Here is a 10,543-nt window from a genome sequence, read left to right as displayed (position 1 = left end):
AACGGCGGTATTGTTGTTGAACAACGTCCACACTAAAGCAGTGGACAAAACACCATACGAGTTATGGAATGGCAAAGCTCCTAAGTATTCGTACTTAAGGATTTGGGGATGTCCTGCTTACGTGAAGCAGACAGTGGGAGATAAGTTGGATAGTCGATCCAGCTTATGTTATTTTGTAGGGTATCCGAAGAATTCAATCGGATATTATTTCTATTATCCTGCTGAAACAAAGGTGTTTGTTTCTAGGAATGCCACCTTCTTGGAGAAGGAGTTCTTATTGGATAAGAAAGGCGAGATGATGGAACTCGAAGAAATTCGAGAAGAACCCGAAATACAAAATAACGATCCTACGCCTCAGGAACCATTACTGGACACGCCTGAACCTAGAAGATCCGAGAGGACTTCTAGACCTCCTGTTCGATATGGTCTTCTTCTTGAAGGAGATCAAGATGAACCCGACATTGGATGTGATCCAAGAAACTTCAAGGAAGCAATTTCTGATGCGGATTCAAATTTATGGCTTGAAGCTATGCAGTCTTAATTGGATTCAATGCATACAAACCAAGTTTGGTCTTTAGTAGATCCTCCTGATGGAATTGTTCCAATAGGGTGTAAATGGATCTACAAGAGAAAGCTTGGGCCTGATGGTAAGGTATTGACCTACAAGGCGCGATTGGTGGCGAAAGGTTACACTCAAAGACAATGAGTTGACTATGATGAAACCTTTTCACCAGTTGCAATGTTCAAGTCCATAAGAATCCTTATTGCCATAGCTGCATGGTATGACTATGAGATATGGCAAATGGATGTGAAAACTGCTTTTTTTAATGAAGACATTAAGGAAGAAATCTATATGAAGCAGCCAGAGGGGTTCACATCCATGGGAAGCGAGCATAAGGTATGCAAGCTTCAGAGATCAATTTATGGTCTAAAACAAGCATCAAGAAGTTGGAACCAGAAATTTGATGAAACAATAAAAGATTTTGGTTTCATCAAGAACCCGGAGGAACCGTGCGTGTACAAGAAAGTAGTTAAGGATGCTGTGACATTCTTAGTACTTTATGTTGATGACATCCTACTCATTGGGAATGATGTAGGGATGTTGCAGTCAACAAAGATATGGTTATCAGGTAGATTCTCGATGAAGGATTTGGGTGAGGCATCCTACATTCTTGGGATACAGATCTATAGAGATGGATCTAAGAGAATGATAGGACTCACTCAATCAACCTACATCGACACCATATTGAAACGGTTTTCAATGGATGGGTCCAAGAGAGGACATCTACCCATGTGTCATGGAGTTTCTTTATCCAAGTCTATGTGTCCCAAGACTGATGCAGAGATAGAGAATATGACACATGTACCATATGCGTCAGCTATAGGTAGTATCATGTATGGGATGATATCTACCAGACCGGATGTAGCATTTGCTCTGAGTGTCACGAGCAGATATCAGGCTAATCCTGGTCAAATGCATTGGAAAGCCGTGAAGGACATTCTTAAGTACTTACGAAGGACTAAGAATATGTTCATGGTATATGGAGGACGAGATCTGAAATTGGAAGGCTATACCGACTCTAGCTTCCAAAGTGACGTGGATGACTCGAAGTCAACCTCTGGATTTGTGTTCATGCTTAATGGCGGTGCTGTCTCTTGGAAGAGTTCCAAGCAGGACACCACAGCGGATTCCACCACTGAGGCTGAATACATTGCAGCATCAGCTGCTGCTAAAGAGGCCGTTTGGATGAGGAAGTTCGTCCAAGAGTTGGGCGTCATTCCTGAATTTGTTGGTCCAGTCCCGGTGTACTGTGACAACACGGGTGCCGTTGCTCAAGCAAAGGAACCAAGGTCTCATCAAAGATCCAAACACGTACTGAGGAAATACCACATCATCCGAGAGATTGTGGAAAGAGGAGACATCACTGTCGAACGAGTGGCCTCTGCAGACAATATCGCTTATCCGCTTACTAAGCCCTTGCCAGGACCATTGTTTGACAAACATCGCGAAGCAATGGGTCTACGTAGTATGACTAGTTGGCTATAGGGCAAGTGGGAGATTGAAAGAGTGGGTGCCCAGTGAGCCAACTTGTGGCTATGGGCTTTGATGACTCTTTGTACAAACGATCTTTTGTTTAATATAATTTACACTTTTATTAATGGCAATGACTTTATCTTTCTTCATATTGTTATATTGTGATATACTATTGTTGTTTTGATAAAGACCTTGAATATACTATAGTGTATGTAAGATGTGGTAGAACATGGGGATGTCTATCATGAAATACATCTTATAGTCACTGTATATTCTAAACTGTTCCTAGTCGATTGAGCCGTCCGATAATAAGGATAAGGATCGCTCGAGTTTGAGACTAGCATTTGCGATGCGGAGTACCATGTTTCATTGGTAGGGAACATGGAGATGTTCGAAGCATGCAAATGGATATTCATAGGATGAATAATCAAACTACCCTATCCGGACTTTCCAAGTGGTTATCACTTATCGAGTGGATAAAGTCCGCGGTTTTGGTTGTACACCATTAGTCCTTACTACTTGAAACATCATGGAGACTCTATATGCTAGTACTGTGCTTTGACTCGTTTACCGACTCTATGGGGGTCATCAGGTGTCGGGATTGGGTACAGTTACAACACATATAGGAGTCGATGCATTGTTGTCAAGGATTCACCACATACTTGCGAGTGTGGATATCCTATGCGATCTGAGGAGATATTAGTGTGACGAATCTCTGGCCAGAGTACTTGATGTGATTTAAGAAATGGTTTCTTAGTAGCACATGCGATGTCACTAATTTGATCTTCAAGATGTATTGCATAGTTATCGAATCTTGAGCGACTCTCGATATACCAATGGTTGTTGATTCGATCGGGATATATGGATGAAGGGACCGTACTGTACGCTAACCAAAATCTACTGGTTCTTGTAGGCACTATCAGTGATACCTAGGGAATCATGGGGCGATGTTGCTAGGAGCTTTACCATGATTCGTTGGGCAAGTCGGAAATCGTTGTTCCGAGTCACAAGGAGTTGTGAGCCCACGGCTAGTTGTATCCCTGAACCATTGAGGGTCACACAGTGTAATGGAGTTTTAATCCCCGTTGAGATAGTTAAATTTAAAGAGTTAAATTTAATGAATAAAGAAGTTGGACTTCTTAAATAAGAGTAAGGGAGTAGGATTTCCTAAAATGACATAGGGATGTACATTTTTGGAAATCACTGAATTCGGATTCAGGAAAATTTATCTTGACTTTAAAATGTGCAGAAATGGTTTCTGTGCACATTGGTGAAATCGGTTCATCAATCGGAGTCACGATGAATTTTATATTAATTTCTGAACATGCGGGCTTTGCTTGTCGGGCCTCAACTTATGACTAATGGGCCCTAAGGTGTTAGTGGCCTGCATTATAAATAAGTTATTGCAGTACAGAAATTACACACAACTGGTCATAATTTGAGAGACAGAAAATCGAAAACCCTAGCTCTCTCTCAAAAGAAATTAGGCCGCCCCCCTCCCTTCTCTGCGTGAGAAATTTCGGTCTGTGATTTTGAATTGCAGTCTGGAATAGCGAATCAAATTCGTTTATTCTCTTCGTAGAAAACTTCTGATAGATTTTCTAGTGCAATCTATCAGAGGGATTAAACCTCCATTCGTGGACCTGATTGAAGGACAGAATATTCATCAGTTCCAGGGAGAGACAACAAGAGCAGATTAAATCTGTTGGTGTCCAGAATCTCGATTCGAGATTGAAGGTAAAATTTAATAATAGTTATTTAATTTTACACACACTTATAATTTAATCGTTAAACGGTTGATACCCACACTATGGAATTGTTCCATAATAAAATTTTTAAACTTCCGCTGCACCGGATATCAATCGTGATTGATCTGAACGCCAGTTTTCCAACATGATCAACTCTAGAACTTCATGAATTAGTTGGAGAATTCATGATTGTAATGCATGATTATTAGTTGATGGTTTTGGACTTGAGTTTTAACATAAATTCTGCTGATCTGTTTCTGCTGTAGGAGGGCGCTCGAGCTGCATTTTTTAGCAGCCCGAGCGCACCCCATTCCGTGTGTTCCAGTAGCGCCAAGGAGTAGGGCGCGCTCGAGCGGCAGTTTATGGCCGCCCGAGTGCGGCCCCTTTAAAAAAAAAAATTTTTTTTTCTTTTGTTTTGGCTTTGCTTTTAGTTCTTGGATCTTGTATGCTTAATTATTGTTTACTCCTTAATTAGATGTTTAGAACCGAGGTCTCACATTAAGTGGTATCAAAGCATTAAGATTCTTGGTTGAACTAGAGTGAGCGGGTAGATCGAGTCTGCGTGTATTGGCTCCTCGCATGTATTTGAATTATTTTAACGGTGTACTTAATTCCATGCGAGCATGCTTTATTATTGAGAGTTATTTAATTACATGGTTTTGTGATTTAATTTATAAAGCATGATCTACTTGAGATATAACTGTTTCTGTTATCGACTGGTATCCGGTATTCCAAGCGGTTGTAAGGGCACTGATTGTAGCGATTGAGATATCTCGTGTCCTAACCTTTGATTATCAGATTGGTCCTCGTCGAGTGATAAACAGAAACACACCGCCAGTTATCCGTGCGACTGAGCAAGCTAGCACTGAGGTTGATCAGTTGGATGCTTCAGCGACTCCTATGGAAACCTTGCTGAAGTGGTTTCAGTCGTTCAATCCGCCGTTGTTGATGGGTTCAGAAAATCCAGTTGACTGTGAAAGTTGGTTGGATGATATGGATCAGTTGTTTGATTCCATTGACTACATAGATGACCGCCGAATCAGGTTAGTAATTCACCAGCTGCGTGGTGGTGCTAAGAGCTGGTGGATCATGACAAAGAAAGCATTTGAAAGTAGAGGTACAGAGGTTACTTGGACTCTTTTTAAATCTGAATTTTATAAGCGGTTTTTCCCTATCTCGTATCGTAAGGATAAGGGAGCAGAGTTTGCAAATCTGAAGCAAGGGAATTTGAACATTGAAGAGTACGTGGCTAAGTTATATAGTCTGTTGCGTTTTGCACCGCTAATTGCCGGAGATGAAGAAGCTAAGGCAGATCAGTTCATCAACGGGTTGAACCCCGATGTCTTCACGTTGGTTAACACCAACAGGCCTAGCAACTTTGCGGATGCCATGAATTACGCAAAGGGAGCAGAAGCAGGCTTGTGGAGGCAAAGAGGTAATCAGGGGGCACCTTAGCAGCAGAGGCAGTATCCGAACCAACCATCTCAGTACCAGAATCAGCCACCTCAACATCAGAACCAGCAGCAGAGGTATGAAGGTGGTAGCAGTGGGGGAAACAGAAAAGATCAGTACAAAGCAAGAGGTAAACAGTTCAAGAGGCAAGGAAACAGTTCGTCCAGTTCCAGTGGTTCGAAGCAATTTGGTTTAGGACCGAGTTCTGGGTCATCATCCTTGTACTGCAGCAAGTGTGGAGGAAGACACTCACGGGATCAGTGTGTGGGAGTCTTCGGCAATTGTAACACCTGTCAGCAATCGGGACACCTTTCTAAAGTATGCCCACAGCGTAACAGAGACAGAGCTCAGAGTGGGAGTTCGTCTAGACCTGCAGTTCAGCCGGAGAGGCAGTCGTCTGCAGTGCACTCTTTCCAGCCTCAACAACAGAACAGACAGGGAGGTAATTCTAGTGCGAATCAGCCTCCGAGACAGCAAGCACGAGTCTTTGCTTTGACAGAGGATCAGGCTCAGGCAGCACCTGATGATGTTATAGCAGGTAATTGTTCGATTTTTGGTCATTCTGCTCATGTTTTGATAGATACAGGTGCTTCCCATTCCTTTATCTCTGAGAAATTTGTATTATTGCATGCTTTGCCAACTGAATTGTTGCCTACAGTAGTAGCTGTTACTTCACCTTTGGGTGGAGGAATTGTTTCTGTCAGACTAGTCAGGAACTGTGAACTTTGTTTTGAGGGGAATTTGTTAGAATTCCACTATATTGTGCTTGGGTTGTCAGATTTTGATTGTATTGTCGGTATAGATGCTTTGACCACGTACAGGGCAACAGTTGATTGTTTTCAGAAAGTTGTCAGGTTCAGACCTGAAATGGCAGACGAGTGGAAATTCTTTGGTAAGGGTTCTCGATCTAGAATTCCTTTGATTTCAGTGTTATCTATGACTCGTTTGCTACAGAGAGGTGCAGAAGGATTTTTGGTGTATGCAGTTGATGTACTGAAATCTAGCCCAGCTTTGGTCGATATACCAGTGGTTAGAGATTTTGCGGATGTGTTTCCGGAAGATGTTCCTGGATTGCCGCCTATTCAAGAAGTCGAATTCAGTATTGACTTAGTGCCAGGTACTCAACCTATTTCAAAAGCTCCGTATCGTATGGCACTTGTTGAATTGAGAGAGTTGAAGGAGCAGCTTGAGGATTTGATTTCCAAGGGATACATCAGACCTACTGTATCGCCTTGGGGTGCTCCTGTGCTTTTTGTTCGGAAGAAGGATGGTTCCATGCGGCTCTGTATCGACTACCGTCAATTGAATCAGGCTACAGTTAAGAACAGGTATCCTTTACCCCGAATAGATGACTTGTTCGATCAACTAGAGGGTTCTTCTGTCTACTCTAAGATTGATCTGAGGTCAGGTTACCATCAGCTGAGAGTGCGAGAGGAAGATGTTCCTAAGACCGCATTCAGAACGAGTTATGGTCACTTTGAGTTTATAGTCATGCCGTTCGGTTTGACTAACGCCCCAGCGGTTTTTATGGGTTTGATGAACCGTATCTTTTGTAAGAGTGGGTGCCCAGTGAGCCAACTGTGTGGCTATGGGCTTTGTTGACTCTTTGTATAAACAATCTTTTGTTTAATATTATTTACACTTTTATGGCAATGACTTTATATTACTTCATATTGTTATATTGTGATATACTATTGTTGTTTTGATAAAGACCTTGAATATACTATAGTGTATGTAAGATGTGGTAGAACATGGAGATGTCTATCATGAAATACATCTTATAGTCACTGTATATTCTAAAACCGTTCCTAGTCGATTGAGCCGTCCGATAATAAGGATAAGGATCGCTCGAGTTTGAGACTAGCATTTGCGATGCGGAGTACCACGTTTCATTGGTAGGGAACATGGAGATGTTCGAAGCATGCAAATGGATATTCATAGGATGAATAGTCGAACTACCCTATCCGGACTTTCCAAGTGGTTATCACTTATCGAGTGGATAAAGTCCGCGGTTTTGGTTGTACACCATTAGTCCTTACGACTTGAAACATCATGGAGACTCTATATGCTAGTACTGTGCTTTGACTCGTTTACCGACTCTGAGGGGGTCATCAGGTGTCGAGATTGGGTACAGTTACGACACATATAGGAGTCAATGCATTGTTGTCAAGGATTCACCACATACTTGCGAGTGTGGATATCCTATGCGATCTGAGGAGATATTAGTGTGACAAATCTCTGGCCAGAGTACTTGATGTGATTTAAGAAATGGTTTCTTAGTAGCACATGCGATGTCACTAATTTGATCTTCAAGATGCATTGCATAGTTATCGAATCTTGAGCGACTCTCGATATACCAATGGTTGTTGATTCGATCGGGATATATGGATGAAGGGACCGTACTGTACGCTAACCAAAATCTACTGGTTCTTGTAGGCACTATCAGTGATACCTAGGGAATCATGGGGCGATGTTGCTAGGCGCTTTACCATGATTCGTTGGGCAAGTCGGAAAGTGTTGTTCCGAGTCACAAGGAGTTGTGAGCCCACGGCTAGCTGTATCCCTGAACCATTGAGGGTCACACAGTGTAATGGAGTTTTAATCCCCGTTGAGATAGTTAAATTTAAAGAGTTAAATTTAATGAACTAAGGAGTTGGACTTCTTAATTAAGAGTAAGGGAGTAGGGTTTCCTAAAATGACATAGGGATGGACATTTTTGGAAACCACTGAATTCGGATTCAGGAAAATTTATTTTGACTTTAAAACGTGCAGAAATGGTTTCTGTGCACATTGGTGAAATCGTTTCATCAATCAGAGTCACGATGAATTTTATATTAATTTCTGAACGAGCGGGCTTTGCTTGTCGGGCCCCAGCTTATGACTAATGGGCCCTAAGGTGTTAGTGGCCTGCATTATAAATAAGTTATTTCAGTACAGAAATTAACACAACAGGTCATAATTTTTGAGACAGGATTTTCGAAACCCTTCTCTCTCAAAAACGTTTTCGGCCGTCCCCTCCCTTTGCTCTGCCCGAGAAAATTCCGGTCTGTGATTTTGAATCGCGGTCAGGAATAACGAATCAGATTCGTGTAATCTCTTCGCAGAAAACTTCTGATAGATTTTCTAGTGCAATCTATCAGAGGGATTAAACCTCTGTTCGTGGACCTGATTGAAGGCGTTCATCGGTTCCAGGGAGAGACAACAAGAGCAGAATTGTTCTGTTGGTGTCCATTAATCTCGTTGCGAGATTTGAGGTAAAATTTATTTAATTGTTATTTAAATTTTACACACACGTAATTCAATCGATGAACGGTTGATACCCATACCATGGAAACGTTCCATGAAAAATTTTTAAACTTCCGCTGCACCGGGTATCAATCGTAATTGGTCTGGGAACTCGCCAGTTTTCCAACAGTGGTATCAGAGCCAGGTTGCTCAGATCAATCGATTGAATAATCAATTGTACAAAATTTTTGAGTCTCGGTTTATGAAACAAAATAAATATTTTTAATAAAAAAATTTTTTCGGGGCAAAACCCGGGCAGCGATTGGATCGCTGCCCGGTGGGGCAGCAATTGTTGCTGCCCCGGGCGGCGCACGGCGCCGCCCAAAGGGGGCGCACAGCGCCGCCCAGGGCGGCGCACGGCGCCGCCCAGGGCAGCGCTGTGCGCTGCCCAGCGCAGCGCTGGGCGCTGCGCAGGGCAGCGCTCGGCGCTGCCCAGGGGCGGCGCTCGGCGCCGCCCAGCGCAGCGCTGGGCGCTGCGCAGGGCGGCGCTCGGCGCCGCCCAGGGCAGCGCACGGCGCCGCCCAGGGGCGGCGCCAGGCGCTGCCCTAAGGGGGCAGCCGGGCTGCCCCCGGCCCGCGCCCCGGGTGCGGGGCCACCCGGGAGTGTCCCGGGTGGCCCGCGGGAAAAATTAATTTTTAATTTTTTATTAATTTTAATATTTAAAATTTTATTTTTGGTCCGGTCAAAAATTGTTTTTGATTGGTTCACGAGATTTCGGATCGAATTGTTCGAGTCCGTAAATTTTAAAATTGATTTTGGATAAATTTGAATTTTTGGAAAATTTTAATATTTTATCCGTAAATTGAATTTTGAAATCAATTATTTTGGTACAATTGATGATAAGATATGATCTTATGATATATTAGATAAAATATGATTTTATTTGTAAAATTGGATTTTATAGATAAAATATGATTTTATTTGATATGGAGATAAAATATGATTTTATATGTGAAATGTGATTTTATATATAAAATATGATTTTATCTTGTTTAAATTTGAATTGCCACAGCATGTTATCCAATAAATTAATTTTGAATTAAATGTTATTGGATAAGGATGATCGATTGCCATGACCAATTTTGTAGGTGTATGTTAGGAATTTACATTTTGTCTTTATTGTTGTTGGTTTTATTAATGGGCCTGGTTTATGGCCCGATATGAATGTCATATGTAATAAAAGTGGGCTTGGTTTATAGCCCGTTCCCACCCCCTAAAAATGTATCCCCTACTTGTCATTGTTATTTAATTGTAAATACATTAGATTTAGTGGGAGATCAAGATTTGAAGATGGTGGGCCCAGCAGACAATGAAGACTGAAGAAATGTAAATTGGAAGCATATGTAATAGGATTGCATTTGCATACTGCATATTACCTAGGATTGGACTAAGACCCGTGATTGGCAACCACGGGTCAATTAGAAATGGAATCGATCATCCTATATAATATGTGATATTATGATTGTATGCATGTTTAGACATAAATTGCGTGAATCCGGCAATGCATGCAATAAATTAAAAATGATGAGACAAATATTTTTATAAATAAAATCCCTCATTTTAAATATGATTTAAAATTTATATCAAGATAAATAAAGGAAATTTAAATATTGTTTAAATGTTCCTACCTTCCATCAACGGTCAATGTATGTGATGCTACCCGCGGATACGGTCCGGCTCATATTATTGGGGGGGCCCGTTCGTCGGAAAGCTGTACATTGGATCGAAAAATGTTGTAAGTTGGGTGGAACTCCCATGGGATCGGCTCATATTATTGGGGGATCCACATGGCGACCGTCCATCACAACTTAATATTGATGGGTCATCTTGACATGTCACTTTAAACGGCGTCATATTATTGGGCCCTTATTGGACATGAGGTAAATACATGGGGGTTGCTTTGGAAGCAATTGGGCTCTACCTTTTGAGAATTATGGTTGGCTGATATTATTCGGGACCATAAGTTTGTCAATTGGACTCCATGTTCTCACTAAGGAAAAAGTTTCCCGTTTTCACTAGAGGG

Source organism: Henckelia pumila, chromosome 1 (assembly GCF_033568475.1).
Source record: "Henckelia pumila isolate YLH828 chromosome 1, ASM3356847v2, whole genome shotgun sequence".
Classification (NCBI taxonomy): domain Eukaryota; kingdom Viridiplantae; phylum Streptophyta; class Magnoliopsida; order Lamiales; family Gesneriaceae; genus Henckelia; species Henckelia pumila.
Note: the sequence above shows the minus strand (reverse complement) of the source record.